General features: G+C 36.0%; 1 long non-coding RNA gene across 1 annotated transcript; it reads left to right on the forward strand.

Moving 5' to 3' along the window:
- The first annotated feature begins 11,386 nt into the window (after positions 1-11,386).
- Positions 11,387-12,045, forward strand: LOC147516737 (uncharacterized). The gene is made up of 3 exons (XR_015213729.1): positions 11,387-11,570; positions 11,645-11,814; positions 11,906-12,045. It is a non-coding gene; the product is annotated as an uncharacterized LOC147516737 (long non-coding RNA).
- The last annotated feature ends 3,355 nt before the right edge of the window (positions 12,046-15,400 follow it).

The raw sequence follows: 15,400 nt of genomic DNA on the forward strand, positions 1-15,400 counted from the left end.
AACCAGGTCTTTGCATTTCAGAATCAGGTGTTCCCCCCATGCCATCTTGTTCGTTTAATGGAGCTAGAGACCCGTTATGAAAATTAGTTTGAGAGAAACCAGGTGTAGTTGGAATTGAATGGCGCACCCATTTTTCGTAGTCTTTCAAAATAAACCACGCATGATCAAATTTGAAGGGTTTATTATCCAAGACACGGTGACATACAACTTTTTTGCTTGCTCCATCTGTAAAAGAAAAAAAAAATAGTTTGAGTTTAATCAATTATATTCTAGCTAAATAATTGATATATATATATATATATATATATATATATATATATCTTACAATGTCCATTTCGTTAGTTCCTGATCTGTTCATATCCTCGGCTTGATTCAAACATCCACGAAATAAAGTAACTGCTTTATTTATAAGTTGCCAACGACTTGTAACACTTCTCATAGTTCGTGCCTCTCAGAAAACCCCAGATCATCATCCTCGATTCTCAAATTGTTCTTTAATTTTATCCCACAATATGTTGCCTGATTGATTTGTTCCGTAATTGGATCAATTGAATTATCCAACCATGCTTGGCATATCGTGTCTTCATCAATGCTAAATGATGATCCTCCTCGCTTGACATTGTTTCTTGAAAGAGTGAAAGAGAGAGAGAAAAGACAAGATTATTGATAATACAAAAATAAAATATTACCGATGTTTGCGGGAATGTGACTTTTCGAGAGAGGAAAAGACATTCTTTTATAGGTCGATTGAATTATTGAATTTTACTTTCTTGTGGTCCAGACGCTATTGATTAGGGTCATTGGGTTGTGGGCAAGATTGTAATGAATTATCTAAGAAATTATTGGGGTGTGTGCAAGATAAAGAATTGTGGGCAAGATTGAAATGAATCATGCATGCATGGAATCTATTTATTGGGGTGTGTGCAAGATAAAAAAAATTATGTAAGAAATGCATGCAATCTATCTAGAGTACTAGAGTACGATGTTGCATGTGTACTCCCGCCCTCCACCAAAGATATATAACATAACTCTTCGCAAGCAAGAAATTAAACCAATTTGCTATCTCACACACATTTTTAATATTTTCAATTTTTATTCCATAATTTATTTACTAGCAAAATGAATTATGATAGTGATAATGATTATGATTCGATTCCCGAGAAGACGACGATTGAAAGACACTTCATGCATGAACAAGAAGTGTTGACAAAGAAATTTGACACTCGCAATTCAAATGAATCTTGTTACAGCAGCTCATATCATTGAAAACTCTAATCAACCAACTCTCCAGATTGGTCCGTCCCAGGGGACTTATAGGAATCGTAATAGGGCAACGGAAATGCTCTCTTAAAGGGCGATTATTTCGTGTCAATCCCACATATGATGAAGTTTTATTTCGAATAAATGAATGAGCAGTCACCTATTCTTGAGGATTAGGAGTGGTCTTAAGGAACATAGTGATTTCGGATGAAGAAATATGATGCGACCAATAAACCCGGTTTGTCGTCACACGGCAAAATAATGTGTGCATTGCAAATGCTAGCAAACGGAAGCCGGTGATTCAATGGATCAGTATTTTCAGATTGCGATACCAACAACACTATCCTTTGTTAAAATGTTTTGCAAACATGTGGTGGAGAGATTTGGTGCACAATATCCGAGATCTCCAAATAAAGAAGACATTGCCGATTGCTTCGTGTTCTTTGAAGTTAAGAGGTTTTCTGGCATGTTTGGCAGTCTAGATCAGATGCATTGGACATGGCAAGCATGTCCAATGGAATGGGCAGAGACAAGATATCTTGGGCGACATGGATCAACAACTCTTGTACTCGAGGGCGTTGCTTCTTTTCGACATGTGGATATGGCATGCTTACTTTGGTTTACCGAGTTCTAATAATGATGTTAATGTTTTGTGGCTCTAATCTTTTCACAAACTAACATTAGGTTTAACCCTCCGCAAACTATTCTCTCATGGGTAAGGACTATCTTGTCGGTTATTACTTGGTGACGGTATATATCCTCAATTGTCTACACTAGTGAAGGCTTAAAAAGGAATCCTAAATCAAGAAGAGATAAATTTTTACGCCGATGCAAGAATCTTATAGAAAAGACGTTGAACGAGCATTTGGGGTTCTTCAATCTCGTTTTGCAATTGTTAGAGGCAAAGCTCGCTTGTGGGACAAAGATGTGCTCCATGATGTTATGTCGGCGTGCATTATTTTGCATAACATGATTGTTGAGGAAGAACGACATAACTATTTGAACGCTTACGTTTATGGAGACTCTGAACCTATTATTAACCATGATTACTTTGAAAATCCTAATATAGTAGAAGTTGTTCCCGACCGAAACCCCAATTCAAATTTTAATTTTCGTAGAGTCTTGCAGCGTGTGGCATATGTGCATAATAGGCACGAGCATGTGGAATTAGAGCAGCGTCTGATTAACCATTTATGGGAATGGCGTGATCGGAATTAAGATGTGTTTATGTCAATTTGATGTAATGAGTTGGAGCCATTGCAAAAAGAGGGAGTATCATCCCCATTCAAAGCTTTCACCTGATGAATCCTTCTTAGAAAGTGGTTTTGCAATTTTCGGAAGGAACCAGTTTGTTTTAGAGGAGAATCTATGTCTCTTAATTTTATTGGTCTGGGATGGTATAGCAACATGGTGAAAACAAATTTAGTGAAGCATTTTGTGTACTAAGTGTACTACCCAAGTTTTTTTTGTTTACTTCTAAGGGAGTGGCTTATCTTCACGAGTCCCGACTCTAAAATTTTGAGTTTAGAACCTTGGATTAAACTTCATTAAAGTGAAACAACCATGAAAATTTTGAGAACCTCTTGTAAGACTGTATGAAGTAACAATTACAGAGTTGTTTTGAAGATTACACATAATTATCAACCGAACACATTTGTATCCTTGCAAAACATGTATGTTGTTAATAACGTACTTCTTCAGTTCTTCCTTTTGATTGTAAATTTTCAAGTCCATCACAGCAAGTCCACAACATTCTTATTGACATAAAAACTAACTATTTCAAGCTTCTGCGTAACAGCCAAACTATTTCAACTTTGTTCCATAAATGTTTGCACTGTTTCTACAAACCAACCACCATTGCTCATTATATTCATCAACTAGTTAACCACCATCACATAACGCTTATTAGAAAATAAATGCAACTATTGAGAATAAGGTGATTTTGGTGCAAGGGTCAACAGTTTATACTTCAGTATAATGTTGTCTGCTTCGTTACTTTACCAATGTGATTTGGATAACAAAAACAGTCACAAGAATCGGACTAATAAGCTACAGCTGGTTGGATCCATAAATCAATGGATTACAGGAAGTGACACAATGTCAAGGGAAGGCCGGAAGGGATAAAGAAAAAGTTATTTACCATAAGTTAAGAGCATATCATGAACATGACTGATGATGGCACAGGCGATCTGTGGATTTTATGTACATTGGGGGACCTGCTATTGTAGTATTTGTCACTATTGTGATAGATATCACCTCTCTCAATCCAAATATTCCAATGAAGTTGTACACATAATTTGTTCCACATTTCGGTTTTATTGGCAAATTTCGAGGTGGTTTGCACTTTGCACAACCAATTTGTACTGCAAAAGTGAGCAAGTATGTATACATTCAAATTATGGCTAAGTACACAATTCTATGGAGAGTTGTGATTCTCTCAATATGATACGTCAGGGCCAAGTGGCCTTTCAAAGTTGTGTATCAAAATGTGCTAGGTTGACTTAAACAGTCCTATGAGCAATTCACCATGCATCAGGCGGTCAGTATGGCCTACCTGGATGATTGTACAAATGATAACGATTTTATGACAATATTGTAACAACTAAACAGATAACAAGAGGCCAATAAAATCAAATATCACCGGGGAACGATTGTCTCCTACATTCAGAGGACAAGTAAAATGTCGAGAAATTAAATACTTCAACAAGTGCCATAATTAACATACGAGAAAAGTTGCTTTGTGCCATCATCGGTCTTCAAGTTCATGACAAACATAAACTCAACACACACCATGCCGCATGAACATGACTGCAAACAGAAAAAACTTTGGTTAGTGACTTTGTCAAATAACGACCATATATTACCTTCTACTTAAAGATGAAATGATTTTGAGAATCTACACACCTATCCCCGAGGGCAACTTGAGCGCCCCCTCTAAATGAACATTTTGATTTCAGTTAGACTTGATCACATCGGTCTAAATTAAGTTACTCACAACATAATCACAACATAATCAATATGATTTTAAACATATTCAACCAAATACAAAACATATATAAATTAAGTTACTCACAATGAAATACTAATAGAAACCATAACGCTACTTCCTTCTCCCCCTGTGAGTTTCGAGTAACGCACGGCTGGATCAGTTGATTCACCTGCAAAATGAGGGACATATACATCCTCCCTTGAGATAGATGGCCGAGTCTGAACTTGTGGGGGGGTCATCTGAGGCGCAACTACTTTAGGATATTCAGAATATGAAATGTCATGACTATTCAATTCTTGACGAGCGTATTCCAATATATCATCCTTACTAGAGTGCAACCCACTATTCATTTTGCAAATAAAACTAGCCATAGAAGCCGTGGCATGCATATAGTCCTCTAACATCGTCTTCAACTGTGCCTAAATTTATACCATAATTAAATAAATTAAATGTTGATACAAAAAATAAAATAAAATAAACTATTTAATTTACTTACTGGTGTCAAGTTGGCATCAATAGGGAGATGTGGCACCAAATCTTTGTCAATTGGTGGAACACGTAAATTAAAGATTTCACCATTACGACAAGTAATAGGGATAACCCAATTGGCTTCAGGAGTAACAACTGCCTCAACTTGTGACAATGGAGGATATGATGAGCGATTAAGGGTTGCCCCCATCGGCTGTGAGATACCTACATCCTCTTTAAGACCAGATGCACCAACAAAGTCCACATTCACACCTCTATAAGTTGGGGGTAGAAGCATCCCCACTGAGACACGAGCCCAATAGTTAGTGTATTCTTCGCCACTAACCTCGTCTAATCAAGGCATCAACAGAAATGCCGCCACTGTTGTACCATTGGAGCAATATATCAGTCTGGCATCCGTTAAGATTCATATGCGAAGGGGGATCACAAGGAACTGAAGGAACGCCAGTGACTTGGCGACGACAACGCTCTCCTAAATACCAGACATTTACTAACGGTCCAAACAAGATGCATCGCCGACTAGTCAACTCTAATGCTTTCCGAACATATGGATGATTTATGCGTATGCATGTGGAATCTACCCATGGTAGCCATACAATAGAACTCCGAGTACGAGACTCTATCTGCTGTCGCGCTAGACTTAGATTACAATGGGTTTCACCCACAACCTTATGACGGTAAGTTGGACCCCAATTATTTATTGCAGGAAATTGGTCGGGCTCTTCAAGTATCCGAACGTGCATGCCATTTCGAAAATAGGAATAATACCAGTACTGAACAAAAACAAATATATTAGCACATAACTAACTAATCAAATCCATTTAAAAAATAAATAACTTTAACTACCTCAATGACTTGCCACATCCCCACCACAGCTTTACTACCATTGCCAATGCCAAAACGACATACCAAGTCCAAAGACATAATCAAATGCGTATATGCAGCTCCTCCCCAGTCATAACTACCGATCTCATCTATCTGAATGAGACTAGCTAGATATCCCAAACGAACCTTGCTATGGGAATTTGCTAACAATACATTTCCAATAACATACAACATGAAAGCACGAAACCCTATTTCTCTTTCATTAATATCATCTACCTTAATCGCATAAGTCGTATACATCTCTAAATGACTTCGGTTTGATGCTTGCCACTATAAATCTCATCCTCCGTTAAAAAGGTAAATATTTGATGACCTCATCAAATAACTCATATTTTGAATCAAAAGCTACAATCTTTTTCCTTCTCCAACACGCAACCCCGTAAACATTGAGAAATCAAGGGGAGTAAAGCCTATCTCGCCACATGGAAAATGAAATGTGTGGGTAGAGTCCCACCATCTCTCAATTGCTTCAACTAAGCGTCTATCGGACTTTTCAATATCAATTTGAGCAAAGACGTCAAAACCAACATTCTGAAGCATCAATTGAAATTCTCCAAAGTTCACTTGGCTCAACCATTCCATAACAGGGGCCAAAGTCCCTTTCTTACCGACTTTTTCCTTCGTTCCACCACCTTCACGAAGAGTAAAGGATATGTGTGTACTTTCCTCTACAACAACACGTTGATAAGAACTAGGATCAAACTCAGAATAAGAAGTCCCTACATGTACATCTTCTGGATTTGGGGCATTTGGTGTCCCTGACTTTTTTGACTTTGTACCCTTACCTCTGAATTTGTGTAAAATGCCGGACATTGTAACTGGTGAGAAATAAATTAACACTAAAATTAAACATAATTTATAATATGAAACTAAATAAATTGGTCTTGCATTACGACAAATAAAATTAAGTGCAAGTTATAATATGACACAAAACTAGATGATATGGCATTACGACAAATAAAATTAAGTGTCACATTTTCTTTTCTCGATGGTGGTATGACACAAAACTAGACCACACTATAGTATTCTATTATGATATCAACACACAATCGTATTATTTGAGACTTAGACAATGTGTTTCTAACCTTGGCTTCGAATGAAGGAGCAACTTCGCTAATATGTATTGAGAATCCAAGTCAAACCGCTTGAAGAACCGGGCTTGCAGGGAAGTTATTAGTGACTAAATTGTCCCACAAAAACTTGTAGCACATCAATTGAAACCTGCCATGGTTTTATAACACATCATTATAAATTAACGAAAATCTAACCAAATTATAAAAGCATAATTGTGTACGATAAGAAAGTGAAATTATAAAAGCAGAATTGAGAGAACAACATCAAAGTGAAATATTGATAAATAACAATTGAAGCTCTTAGAGATTGAACATTTCGGCTATCACATAAAGATGATTGATTGTACATACTATAGCACTTAGATTCCTATAAGATTGTACTGAATACCTTCGCAAAGCCAATACTATTAACTAACAATAAAAATATCACAAACTAACAAAGTCTTGCAATAAAAAACATTCCCCAGAACCACTGTCTGTCAACAGTACATTGTGACTAGCGTGCATTTGGAATTATATTGCATAAAAAATTTACTGCATTTTCATAACATAGGGTACAAAATCGAGATTTATACTGCAAAGAATAACAAAGTTTCACCACTATAACACATCACATAGAATCATTTTTTGCCAACACTTGATTATGAATGGTTAAGTACAATGTGACTAGCTCGAATCATCCCAGTAGTAAAACAGGTATACATATGATATTATACCCTACCACTTGAGACCCATTTTATTTGCAATTTGGTGGACTCTCAACCAAAAGATTAGTGTGACTCACATTTGATCACACTTGAACACTTGATCTTGCCAAACTATTTTATTTTGATGACAAACATCCATACACTCAGTATCACATATTATCAAAGAAGCAAAAACCGTTTAGCCAATACTGTTTTGTCATATTATCAAAGAAGCAAAAACCGTTTAGTACTACATTTTAGCAGGGAAACTTACCTTGCCGAACCAAAACGGTGAATAAAAAATTAAAACGTTAAGTAAGCTATTATTGCCTACCAAGTGTGAAACCAAACACCATCAACAGAGATACAGAAATGAGTACTTACCATTTCTCTCATTAGGAGGTTCAGCAAGCAAGAGAGAGACGCAAAGAGTTTTGAGAGGCCAGGACTCCTGCAAGTCTGCAACTGAATTCAATGCAAATACTTTGGCTATGTTTCAACTGCATTGAAGAAAGTCCTTACAATTAACCATGTTACTTGAAAAGATTGAACCGCGAACCCATTCTTTTAAATTTTACCAAATTCAGGTTAGTCGAGGCTACCAAATTCCAGGTTTATTTTGAAAAGTTATTTGTGAAACCTTATGCTTGAATTGGTAACTTGACGTTTCTGAAGAGTGAAATTGTTTTTTAACTTGGAGAATTAAAACAACTATAAATCAAAAAAACAAAGGGATTTCAAGCACAAGAGTACTATAAACAAGCTTGTAGAATTACCTGCTGCAGTTTTTTTTGCCTCCCTCTTTTTCAAGCCATTTTTGTGGGAAGTGTTGAACGGTGAGAGTGAGAGTGCCCGCGGTAGTGTTGAACGGTGAGAGTGAGAGCGATTTAGAGTGAAAGCGATTTTTTTTTTAGTGAGAGAGAGTGATTTTTTTTTTCTTTTTTGTGTTTTGGGGTAATAACTACACGCCACTGGTGATGGCGTACAAAAACTTGGTTTTTTTTTTTTTTTTTTTTTTTTTTTTTGTGTTATGGGGTTTTTTTTTAAAGGGTAATATAGGAAGATAAATAACTACACGCCACTGGTGATGGCGTACAAAAAAGTTTTTTTTTTTTTTATTTCTTGCCCGCCACTGGTGATGGCGTACAAAAAAGCTTGGTTTTTTTTTTAACCGATATTTAATATTTTGTGTTGGACGCCATTGTCACCGGGCGGCTGGAAAAATAAACCATTGGATTTGATTTCGCTTATCTCACTAATCAGATCATTGTGTTATTGTGGTTTGGTGTTTTGGTGCACCAAACCATTGGAGTTAGCCTAAGACATGGAAATTTGACACAAATTTAACTCGTAATAAGAAACTATTATTTTAGGGATGGACTATATACAGACCCCATATCTCTCGAGGCAGACCCCAAACAAAAAACATTGTTTTCTTTTTTCACTTTTCACTTTCTTCCTCAGCTGTTCTCTTTCTTCCAACTCCTCTAAAATAAAAAAAAATCAAGTGTTTAAGGTAATAAGAACTTGTTTATCCTTTACTTCTTCTTCTCTGGTTAATATCATCGTTTCAACGCTCACTTTGTCGGTAAAAAAAATGACTTTTTTATGAACTACTTTTTTCCCATTATTATTTTCATGTGTTTTATTATGTTTTCTGTCGTTTATATTGAATTTGAGTTTACCCATTGTTGGGTTTTAATGCATTCGTTGATTTGAAGTGAGTTTAGTGTTCCAAGTTTGCATTTTTATGAATTTTTTTTTTGATGATTGATGGTATAGTTATTATGACATGGTACTGCATTTCTTTTATTTAAGTCATTGAATGTAAATCTGTTGTTGCAAGTTTTAATATTTTGAGTGTTTTCGCTACGTTATCTTCTGAGGTTTAGAAGGTCTCAAATGTGCAAAATCAACATATCCCCTCAAAAGTTTTTCTGACTCTGTTTCTTTGAGCAAGGGTTTGTACTCAACAAAATACTTCTTGTTTTTCTCTTTCTTAATTCAATTGTTTAAGATTCCAGGTGTAATAAGGTGGATACTTTAGAGACCATGCTATGTTTTTCTTTTGAAGTTTCGATTTGGATATGGATTGAGATTGATCAAGGCTTATTATATTTGAGTGTTTGAATGGCGAGAAGATGTTTCTTTATTACTATTTGCATCAAATAACATTTTTGTAGTGAGAATATTTCTTAGAAGTGTTTTCCCATTAATCACATACTCTAAGATTTTATATTTAATATCTTCAGAGGGTCATACTCTTATGGACCAGATCGTTGTGTGGGTATCTTTTTAGTCTCTTTATGAGCTTGATTCGTTTGAAAATGGTATTGCATTGCTGTGTTCTGTGTTTGGTCACTACATATTCATAAATTCCAAACGGCTGTGTTTGATCACTTTTCTTGGAAAAACCTGAGAGAAAACCCGATTGGTGATAATATCATCGATAAGAGAGATTTATAGCACAGCTAGTTCATGAAAATTTTGTTTGAATGCAATTTTGAGGTTATATTATACTAGTTGTTGATGATGATATATGATAGTTTGTTTGAATGTGAAAGAGGGGATATATATGTTTCGTTCTTCTATTAATCCGAATCTGTCATAGGACTGATCATTATATGCTTCATTAGGCTTTCAGCTAATGGAGTGAGTAAATGACTCGAAGAGGTACTCGTCCTTATAGATGTTAGCATCACTTGAAACCTCGTCTTGTAACAGCTTCATCTCCGAGCAATATTCAGAGATTGGAGATATTTTTTTTTATGAGATGTTTTCTGACATCCGTTTGACAAATAGAATATTATTTTGGATAAGATTATGAGGATGTTGGGATTGTTGTATCACTTGTCATTTAATAACAGTCTTTGATTGAGAGACTTCGAGTGTTTATAATTAATATATAGTTTACAAAAAAATCATCGGTTTTTCATGGCATAGTTAAAAGCTTGCATTTTCTGTCTTGCATCATAAAGTTTGGGTTGTAATTGAAATTTGACTATTGTTAGATATTGACGTATTACGGGGATAGTCATGCACCAAAAAAGAAAGGAAAGTTGTCTCTAGTCATGACCTTGATTAGGGTGCCCCAAACGGCATCTCATCGAATACGAAAAACCAAAAAAGCAATAGTTGTAGAAGACCATATTGAAGAAGACGAGAATGTTGAGTTGGAAGAAGAACATGATGAGGAGATAGAGGTTTCTAATAGGCAAGAAGAAATTTAAAAAGCAAGTAGATAATGTTGAGTTGGAAGAAGAACATGATGAGGAGATAGATGTTTCTAATGGGCAAGAAGAAAATTTGCATCAAGTTGATGAGAACGAGAGCGATGGAGAGTCTAAATTGGGAATATATTCCGGAGGTCCTATAGATAGCAAAGTTTTGGTAAATTATGAGGACCATTTTGCTCGCAAGATTTGGGCTGGAAAGGTATATATATTTTTTTACATCTATGCTTAATTCATTTTATAGTCGTGTTATTTATTTATTAAATTAAAATCTTGTTTAATTTTGTAGGAAAGGGGTATTCTAAAACTGCACCACCATACCGTCAAACTAGAGCAATGGGACATAAGTGAAGAACCACATCTTTTCCAAAAGAAGCTAGAAGATACTGGGTTGTTAAACTTAGCCTTTTATTCGCAGAAGAACTTCAATGCAGTAGTGATTTCAGCATTTTGTGAGAGATGGCATCAAGAAACAACTACTTTCCATCTCCCATTTGGCGAGATGACCATTATTCTCGATGATGTCAGCCAAATTTTGGGGATTCCAATCAAAGGTCTTCCAGTGGAGGGAATCCATTTGTTAGATAAAGGAAAAGCAGAAGAATTGCTTATACAAGGGCTTGGGTTGACGGCCGAAAATGTACCCAAAGTGAAAAAGGGGCATGTGACTCTAGAGTGGTTAAGGAAGACATTCTCTAACACACCAGAAGATGCTATGGCTAAAATTGTTGACTGTCATGTTCGAGCTTATTTGTTGTTTCTTTTGGGGTGTACAATCTTCAATGACAAGTCGGGAGTTGGTGTACACGTTGCCTACTTGCAGGTGTTGCTGGAGGTTGACAATGTTTCAAAGTATGCTTAGGGTGCTGCTGCGTTGGCTTATTTATATAGGGAGTTGGCAAAAGCATCTCAACGAAATGGGAGACAAGTTGCCGGGTGTATGACATTGTTGGAAGTAAGTAGTATTTTATTATTGTAGGGAGTTATCTCATTTTTAAAATTTGATTTGTTCACAAAATACTTTTGTAGGCTTGGGTGTATGAACACTTTCGTCTTCAAAATTCTCCCATGATCAATATGGACTTTAAAAGGAATATGCCTCGTATGAGACGGTGGATGGTATATCCCTCACTTTCAATGGCCACAGTGTCTTCTTTGATCTACGCCGGGAGGAGATAGACTTATTATCAGCTAGAGAAGTAAGGATATAAGTTTAATACTTTCTTATTATAATTTGTTAGTTTGTAAAATGATGGAAGAGAATAACAATTATGAATTTTTGTGTGTTAGGTTTATTGGGACCCTTACAAAGATGTTCGTGACATCCGACCATTAGACGACGTTACTTTTTTTAATGGCGTATTGTGTGTGCTTGATATAGCTGAAGGCTACAATATTGACCGAGTTCTACGTCAGGTTAGATATGTTCAAAGGATTCTTGGTATGCCGATTCAACCTAAATATGGTAGTAAAAACACAAATGTGCGATACAATGTGAATCATTACACTTTTTCCCGATTGTGGATGTCGGGGAATAATCATGTTTTGTCTAAGTTTGAACGTGGTGAACGTGTTGTGGCTTCTTCGGATTGCGTTAATAGATACATAGATTGGTTCAACAATATTAGCCATCCTCATATGCGGAATCCGAAGCACTTTTCACAAGTTCATAGACTTCCACCTGTAAATTGGGTAAGATGTATATATATTTTTTTATTCCCACTCGTATTCAATTTCATTATGTTCGAAAAATATAATATATCTAATGTTAGTCATATTTGTGATATGCATTTAATTGTCAAATTACTTTATATATAGGAACTTATTGTAACAGAAGCGACAAGGTTGCTTAAAGAATCGTTAGACATAGGAGGAACCCAAGATGTTCATGGGATGTTAGCACGTGAGAAGATGATATACAACATTCTCCAATTCCAACAAATTATTCAAGAAAGTTCACAAAGTCGATGTGGGGGTGAAAATAGTGGAGATGTTGGTGAAAATAGTGGGGGTGGTCAAGATAATGGTGGAGATGGTGGTGAAAATAGTGGAGATAACATGGACATTGACACAACAAAGTTGACCAAACGACAACTTGCAATGAGGCAGAAGAGAAAGAAATGATGGTGTTAATGTTGGTGTTTCTATCTAATTGGGATTTTTTTTTATCATGGATCATCTAATAGATGCTCTCATTTTGTCTCCTCGTCTAAAACTTTTGTCTTTGATGACTTTATACTAGGGGTTTTGTAATTGGGTTGGGATGATTCTTTGGCCGTGGGATTTTATCTCTTATTATATTATCTAGCTAACTTAACTGTTATTTAAGTGTTTTATCTCTTATTATCCGGATAACCGAATCGCTATCAGTGGGGGATTTTATCTCCTAATCCTCTGTTCTTGCCGACATGTTCATTGGACTCAACCACCGCTAAGTTGGGGAAGTTGTCACTTATGTTTTTTGTAGGATTGCTTGGAGAACTACTGACGGTTTTGTATTTGTATATGTTGGTCAAAGCAGCCCTTACAAAGATTCGATAGAAACAGTTTTAAGCATACTTCGATTTGTTAGGTAAATCAAGAGGTATTATTATAAGGTAAGATATGATTAATTTCTAGTTTTGTTGCTTCATTTGTGTAATTTACTTAATTTCTAGTTTGATCGGTTGAGTGTTCAGGTTTTTGTATCAGATATCGCAATTTCATTAAAGTTAAACTCGTGCTTTAAAATGAGATTTTAATTTGATATTCACTTTTATTTGGATTACATTATTTTAGGTTGTCGAGGCGGAGCGAAAAATCGGCCGATGGCTTGTTCTTAACAGAGGCTAGCAAGGATAAGCCTTCCATTGAACTGTAAGTGGTCTTTGACATACCTTTTGTGCAGAGTGTCCAAATTTGGTTTAGTAATAATGAACGCGTTATTTGTTAGGTTATGGGGTTCTAAGTTCTAAATGCTAGTCTACTATTAAGTGATGCACGTTTCTTCATATCTATGGCATTGATGTATAAAAGGTTTAAAAATGCATTGGTCAGCTTTTTCTTGTATTTTTACCGAAAAGAACTTTACGTGAAGAGTCCGGTTCTATATGGTCGGAGTTTAACGAGGCCCTAGTTCTATGCGTGTCTCATAGCTGGAGTTTGTTTTGTTAGCCAATGTATAGTGTATTGATCTCATTCACGACCGTAAACTAAGTTAAGTGATTATATATTTTTCAGTGTAATTAAGGGAATCTTTAACCATGGTCATGGCAGATGTTGCGTGTGTCTAGGAGATTTTGAGCTCAAGGAACAATTGCACCAGATCCCATCTTGCAAGCACTTGTTCCATATAGATTGCATTCACCATTGGCTCAAGGCCAACTTTACACGCCCACTTTGCAGATGTTACATTTTCTCAACGAAGAAACTAAATGCCGAACCACCACTGCTCGAATTGATGTACTCCACCCAATTGATGCAACCTTGGAGCAACATCGACCACTGGCCTCACCTGCACAACAAATAAACGGCTATAAATGAGAACAAGTTTGGATCACCCCTGAGGAAATTATGAGCCAAGTCTAGGAATCAACCAGTGGAAGAACCTGTTTAAGAGAGGCTACCAATCTAGCACTACAATATTAATGTACTATGTGATGATGCTTCTGTTTGGTCTGTGCAAGTGAATACTAGTACTCGAGACGAAGACAAAGAAGAGGAAATTGAAGAAGAAGATTATACTGAGGAGGAAGAAGCAGATTATGAAGAGCATGATGGGGAGGAAGGAGGATTGGTTGATGAACTATGTGAAGGTATAAGTAAGATTTTTTTGCAAAAGAAGACACTTCCTGATTTTGAAGGCAAACACATTCGATTTGTCTATAACAGTGACGGTGAGCTCAAAGGAGAGGTGGTTGTTATGTTTTAATTCTGTTATTGTTATGTTTACTTATGCTTTTGTAACAAAGATGCTTATAGAGAAAAATCAAGTGATAACATTTTATTGTTGCTGGGTTACTTAGAGATTTTTGTGGGATATGTGGAATACTTGTTGAATCTAAGTTTTTGTAACTGAGAACTGCAGTACTATTTCTAATAAGATTTTGTTCATTAAATGCTTCTTTTACTAACATTCTAAGGATTTTACTGACTTCTGTGCATCCTCCTTGACACTATATCTGGATCTTTCCTGACGTTGTATGTGAGAAGTTCAACTCAATTATGTTCTTTTATGCTTTCATTGTTTGATTATACGACAGTCACTGCCAACCAGATAGAAGTTATTTTTTTTCATATTAGACTTCCCAGGTTTTTGTTAGTCCGTGGTTCTGTTGGGTATTAGATGTATAAGAACCAACACTATCCAGTATCTGTCACCACTCACCAGTATGTAAGAAAATGTTGGACAATGTATCAACGTCAAGGCCAAAAGTGGAAATGGGAAAGAAAGAAGTTGTGCCCTACCTGAACCATGCCAATTTGACTAGCCAATGTTTACGTTTAACTATTAAATCATGGTGGCCATTTACACTAAGAGTATCAGTTTTAAGTCATCCCTTTCGGTGTAAGACAGTCCAGTCCAACTAACTAAAGCAGAAATGCTAGTCAGTTGAGAACGTCTTTTTGCTTTAAGTTAGTTTATTTAAACTAATCTTAATACAGGACTAGCAAAATCTAATATAAGTGTAAGACAGTCCATTCCAACCAACTAAAGCAGAAAAGCTAGCCTGGTGCGAACGTCTTTTCTCTTTCAGTTAGTTTATTTAAACCGATCTTAATGTAGGACTAGCAAAATCTAATCTA

This window comes from Coptis chinensis, chromosome 2, assembly GCF_015680905.1.
Source record: "Coptis chinensis isolate HL-2020 chromosome 2, ASM1568090v1, whole genome shotgun sequence".
Classification (NCBI taxonomy): domain Eukaryota; kingdom Viridiplantae; phylum Streptophyta; class Magnoliopsida; order Ranunculales; family Ranunculaceae; genus Coptis; species Coptis chinensis.